Genomic DNA, 7,075 nt, shown 5'->3' with positions numbered 1-7,075 from the left:
GGCATGACAGGCCTCTCCTGTAACAAGAGGGCCCTCTGCTATAACACCTAACCTACTGGGGCATGACAGTCCTCTCCTGTAACAACAGGGCCCAACCCTCTGCTATAACACCTAACCTACTGGGGCATGACAGTCCTCTCCTGTAACAACAGGGCCCTCTGCTATAACACCTAACCTACTGGAGCACGACAGTCCTCTCCTGTAACAACAGGGCCCTCTGCTATAACACCTAACCTACTGGAGCACGACAGTCCTCTCCTGTAACAACAGGGCCCTCTGCTATAACACCTAACCTACTGGGGCATGACAGTCCTCTCCTGTAACAACAGGGCCCTCTGCTATAACACCTAACCTACTGGGGCATGACAGCCCTCTCCTGTAAAGCAGGGTGTTCTTCTGACTGCATACTGTAGGAGTTTGAGTGTATTCTCCAGTGGCAACCATTTTGATCACTACCAGATGCCTTGACCGGAGCTGCACAAAGAGGGCCTTGTATCTCAACTGTGATTCCCCTCCTGCCCTAAACTCACTGTACCTCAACTGTGTTTCCCTGTCCCCTTCCTGCCCTAAACTCAACCCTTCTCATTCCGTACTCGTTCACTACTTCCTACAAATTTAAAAAGCATTGGATGGGTGTAGGCTCACTCTAGTGGAAGCATTGGATGGGTGTAGGCATTGGATGGGTGTAGGCATTGGATGGGTGTAGGCACGCTCTAGTGGGAGCATTGGATGGGTGTAGGCACGCTCTAGCGGGAGCATTGGATGGGTGTAGGCACGCTCTAGCGGGAGCATTGGATGGGTGTAGGCACGCTCTAGTGGGAGCATTGGATGGGTGTAGGCACGCTCTAGTGGGAGCATTGGATGGGTGTAGGCACGCTCTAGTGGGAGCATTGGATGGGTGTAGGCACGCTCTAGTGGGAGCATTGGATGGGTGTAGGCACGCTCTAGTGGGAGCATTGGATGGGTGTAGGCACGCTCTAGTGGGAGCATTGGATGGGTGTAGGCACGCTCTAGTGGGAACATTGGATGGGTGTAGGCACGCTCTGGTGGAAGTTTTGACCATATTTCTTATACCAGTCATCAGGGCCAGCCTTAAATTTTTGCAGTTTTGATGCAAATTGAGACACGACTTATGCCATGCTAATATGCCATCTGAGCAAGTGTTATATTAGCATGGCATCAGTATTATATTAGCATGGCGTCAGTATTATATTAGCATGGCGTAAGTATTATATTAGCATGGCGTAAGTATTATATTAGCATGGCGTAAGTATTATATTAGCATGGCGTAAGTATTATATTAGCATGGCGTCAGTATTATATTAGCATGGCGTAAGTATTATATTAGCATGGCGTCAGTGTTATATTAGCATGGCGTCAGTATTATATTAGCATGGCGTCAGTATTATATTAGCATGGCGTAAGTATTATATTAGCATGGCGTAAGTATTATATTAGCATGGCGTAAGTGTTATATTAGCATGGCGTCAGTGTTATATTAGCATGGCGTCAGTGTTATATTAGCATGGCGTCAGTGTTATATTAGCATGGCGTAAGTATTATATTAGCATGGCGTCAGTATTATATTAGCATGGCGTCAGTGTTATATTAGCATGGCGTCAGTGTTATATTAGCATGGCGTCAGTGTTATATTAGCATGGCGTCAGTATTATATTAGCATGGCGTAAGTATTATATTAGCATGGCGTAAGTGTTATATTAGCATGGCGTAAGTGTTATATTAGCATGGCGTAAGTGTTATATTAGCATGGCGTAAGTATTATATTAGCATGGCGTAAGTATTATATTAGCATGGCGTAAGTATTATATTAGCATGGCGTAAGTATTATATTAGCATGGCGTAAGTATTATATTAGCATGGCGTAAGTATTATATTAGCATGGCGTAAGTATTATATTAGCATGGCGTAAGTATTATATTAGCATGGCGTAAGTATTATATTAGCATGGCGTCAGTGTTATATTAGCATGGCGTCAGTGTTATATTAGCATGGCGTCAGTGTTATATTAGCATGGCGTCAGTATTATATTAGCATGGCGTCAGTATTATATTAGCATGGCGTCAGTATTATATTAGCATGGCGTAAGTATTATATTAGCATGGCGTAAGTATTATATTAGCATGGCGTAAGTGTTATATTAGCATGGCGTAAGTGTTATATTAGCATGGCGTAAGTATTATATTAGCATGGCGTAAGTATTATATTAGCATGGCGTAAGTATTATATTAGCATGGCGTAAGTATTATATTAGCATGGCGTAAGTATTATATTAGCATGGCGCAAGTGTAACTAACATAATCAACAGGAGCCCTGTGTGCCCAGTCAGTGAATCCACCAGGATTGACACAGGTTTAGATTGCTGACTAGACTCATTTACCAAATCTAAAAACAGGTTAGCCGACATGGGCGTATCGAGTGACTTCAAAACCACATTTTGAAATTACACATTGTGTATTCTAGTACTCTAAATCTCAACAGTAAGTTGAGACCCCAAAGTTCCCAAAACTAAGTTGAGACCCCGAACTGAGTTCCCAAAACTGGCCGCGGGGTCCCTAAGCAGTCGCAAAATGTTGCTTACGTCTTCGGGTCAGCCCTGTCAGACATTCTTTCCTTTAAAATCATTGCAGTGGAGTGAACAAGTGTACAGTTTGGGAGGAAGGGAAGAATTGGGACACACCCCATTTCCCCTATCGGTGAGTAAAGGCTATCCCCCACCACCCTAGTTAACCAAACACAGTAGACTCTGTAATTATTGAGACAGTGAAGCGTTTGTTCTTCTTTTGTCTCTCTACTCCAAAAGATTTGATTTGACAAACAATGACTATGAGGTTAAAGCGCATAATCACTTTTATTGTAAATAAGAATATGTTTCTAAAACACTTCCACATTCAATGTGGATGCTACCATGAATAAATTGCGAATAATAATAATAAATGATGAGTGAGAAAGTTAAGAGACAAACAAATATCATACCCAACAAGACATGCTAACTTCTCACCATCACAATAACAGGGGAGGTTAGCAAGTATTAGGGGTATGACATTTGCGCATCTGTAACTTAGTCATCATTAGTCATCTTGGCACCACCATTGTAAAAAATAAAATTTAAATAAAGTGGGGGTAGCTATATAAATGCCTTAAAATTAATGTCTACAAAATACAGTATGTAAACATTTTCTTAAAGTATAATACAAAATGTTACTTTCCCCACTACAACAACAAAAGTCATTTTGTCCTTGAAAAACACTTAATTGAAATACTGTAGAATTTCATTCATTCCTATGGAGGACTTCTTCTACTGGGGAGAGCCAATATGGCCGACCAGTGGCTTCAAAGCCTCTCAATGGCCAACACATAGCATCAGCAATCTAGGGTTTATATACATTATTGGTAGAGACCAAGGGCCTCATTTATAACCGTTGCATGAATTTCACACTAAATATCTGCACGCGCCATTTCTGAAAAAGACTGCGCACATACAAAAAATAAATGAGATTTATAAACTTGGCACACGCCATAGACAGGTTAGGTGAGAATATCACGACAGCGAGGCGCACGCTTCAAATGGGACAGAAGGTCGTGCAGTGGTGGTGGTTCTGGATGGCCAGATAGCTAGCAACAATGACATGAAACTGCCAAGTGGGGAATCTTGAGTCGAGGTGTTTTGACTGAAGTCACAACTATGATAAAATGGCAAAAAAAATAAAAAAAATCACAAGCTCACGAACCAACAACTGTAACGGTATATTTGAGAGAAAGCAAGTGCTCATTGTGCAACTTTATTTACAATTCCAGTCCAAAGTTTGGTGACACCAACACATTCCAGGGTTCTTCTTTATTTGTACTATTTTCTACATTGTAGAATAATAGTGAAGACATCAAAACTATGAAATAACACATATGGAGTCATGTAGTAACCAAACAAAGTGTTAAACAAATCAAAATATATTTTAGCTTCTTCAACGTAGCCACCCTTTGCGGAAGAATGATGTGGTAGTCATGCTGGTTAAGTGAATTGAATTCAAAATCAAATCAGACAGGGTCACCAGCAAAGCACCCCCACAGCGTCACATCTCCTCCTCCATGCCTCACAGTGGGAACCACACGCAGAGATCATCCGTTCACCTACTCTGCAGTTCAGACACGGCCGTTGGAACCAAAAATCTCACATTTTGGATTCATCACACCAAAAGGACACATTTCCTCCGGTCTAAATGTCCATTGCTCTTGCTTCTCGATTCCAAGCAAGTCTCTTCTTATTGGTGACCTTTAGTAGTGGTTTCTTTTCAGCAAATCAAAACATGAATCCCTAATTCACGCGGTCTCCTCTGAACAGTTGATGTTGAGATGTGTCTGTTACTTGCACTCTGAAGCATTTATTTGGGCTGCAATTTCTGAGGCTGGTAACTCTAATGAATTTATCCTCTGCAGCAGAGGTAAGGTCTTCCTTTCCTGTGGCGGTCCTCATGAGAGACAGTTTCATTATCGCGCTGTTGATGGTTTTTGTGACTGCTCTTGAAGAAACTTTCAAAGTTTTGAAATTTTCTGGATTGACTGACCTTCATGTCTTAAAGTAATGATAGACTGTTTCTTCTGACTTAGCCCTTCTGTACACTCCTACTTTGTCACAACACAACTGATTGGCTCAAATGCATTAAAGAAAGAATGTCCACAAATTAACTTTTAACAAGGCGTACCTGTTAATTGAAATGCATTTCAGGTGACTACCTCATGAAGCTGGTTGAGAGAATGCCAAATGTGCAAAGCTGTCATCAAGGCAAATGGTGGCTACTTTCAAGAATCTGAAATATAAAATATATTTTGATTTGTTTAACACTCTTGGTTACTACATTATTCCTTGTTATTCATCGTTTTGATGTCTTCACCAATATTCTACAATGTAGAAAATAGTAAATTTAAAAGAAAAATCCTGGAAGGAGTAGGTGTCTAAGCTTTTGACTGGTACTAAAACACACAAAATCAAAAGTATGTGGACACCTGCTCGTCAAACACTCCAAACCATGGGCATACAAATGGAGTTGGTCCCCCCCTTTGTTGGAACATTGCTGCTATAACAGCCTCCTCTCTTCTGGAAGGCTTTCCACTAGATGTTGGAACATTGCTGCTATAACAGCCTCCACTCTTCTGGGAAGGCTTTCCACTAGATGTTGGAACATTGCTGCTGGGACTTGTTTCCGTTCAGCCACAAGAGCATTAGTGAGGTCTGGCACTGATGTTGGGCGATTAGGCCTGGCTCGCAAGTTGTCGTTCCAATTCATCCCAAAAGTGTTCGATGGGGATGAGGTCAGGGCTCTGAACAGTCAAGTTCTTCCATACCGACAAAACATTCCTGTATGGATTTCGCTTTGTGCACGGGGGTTATACTGAAACAGGAAAGGGCCTTCCAAAGTTAGTTCCAATAAAGGGAAATCGTAACTTCTAAGGGGGCTAGTCCAAACCACGAACAGACCCAGAGCATTATTCCTTCTCCACCAAACTTTACAGCTGACACTTTTCTCCGGTCATCCGCCAAACCCAGATTAGTTTGTCGGATTAGTGCCAGATGGTGAAGCGTGATTCATCACTCCAGAGAACGCGTCTCCACTGCTCTGGACTCCAATGGCAGCAAGCTTTACACCACTCCAGCCGACGGTTGGCATTGCGCATGGTGATCTTAGGCTTGTGTGCGGCTGCTCGGCCATGGAAACACACTTCATGAAGCTCCTTACGAACAGTTACTGTGCTGACGTTGCTTCCAGAGGCAGTTTGGAACTCGGTTGCGAGTGTTGTTGGCAGTCCCGTTACGTGAGCTTGTGTGGCCTACCACTTCTCGGCTGAGCCGTTGTTGCTCCTAGACATTTCCACTTCACAATAACAGCACTTAGTTGACCCGGAGCAGCTCTAGCAGGGCAGAAATTTGATGAACAGACTTGTTTGTAAGGTGTCATCTTAGGACGGAGCCATGTTGAAAATCACTGATCGCTCTTCAGTAAGGTCATTTTACTGCCAATGTTTGTCTATGGAGATTGCATGGCTGTGTGCACAAAACAAAATACTAGTACTTGGTCAAAACATGTGAAATGCCAATCCCTAACGCCAACTATGGGTGGCAGGTAGCCGAGCGGTTAAAGAGTGTTGGGACAGCAAACGAAAGGTCGCTGGTTCAAATCCCGGAGCTGGAAGAAAAAAAATCTGCCGTTCTGCTCTTGAGCAAGGCCAGCATTTAGCGGCAACTTCACCCTACTCCTGGGGGATAGTATAGGAATAGTTATTGCAGTAGAGTATTCAAGGGGCAAATCAATGGCTACATGTCCTACCTTTACCAGCTTATCGTTGGTTAATTGTAGCCTGGTCCCAGATCAGTTTGTGCAATAAGCTCCCGAGTGGCACAGCAGTGTAAGGCACTACATCTCAGTGCTAGAGGCGTCACTACAGGCCCCGGTTCGATCCCGGGAAAAGGCACGTGGCACCCTATTCCTTAAGCAGTGCACTACCCTTGACCAGAGACCATCAAGGTTCAGGTCAAAGGTCGTATGCTACATAAGAGTGGGATTCAATGAAGAGCTCATCTAAATATCATCTTTGTTCGTTCCTCAAAGACAAGCGATGCTTTAGGAGGTTAGTAAAGGATATCCCCCAAAACTCTGTCGTCGGTACTCCAAAGGGGGGGTGCACGTTCTGTTTTTTTTGACCTAGCTGATTCAAATAAGCAACATGTTTTTAAAAGGAAAAATTGTATTTGGTGAGCCCTGAGAAACGAACATGAGTGGGTTCATAACGCTAGTAAATAAGTAATGGCTGGTAGCATGGCTCCAGCAGCTGAAACAAAATGAGGGGCTTGTCTGTGTGCATGGTGGTGTGTGTGCGCGTGCAAGGCATGGTGGTGTGTGTGTGCACATGTGTGTGTGTGTGCGTGTGCAAGGCATGGTGGTGTGTGTGTGTGCATGGGTGTGTGTGCGTGTGCAAGGCATGGTGGTGTGTGTGTGTGTGTGCGTGTGCAAGGCATGGTGGTGTGTGTGTGCGCATGTGTGCGTGTGCGCATGGTGGTGTGTGT

Source organism: Oncorhynchus masou, chromosome 13 (assembly GCF_036934945.1).
Source record: "Oncorhynchus masou masou isolate Uvic2021 chromosome 13, UVic_Omas_1.1, whole genome shotgun sequence".
NCBI lineage: Eukaryota > Metazoa > Chordata > Actinopteri > Salmoniformes > Salmonidae > Oncorhynchus > Oncorhynchus masou.
This window is presented reverse-complemented; position numbering follows the sequence as displayed.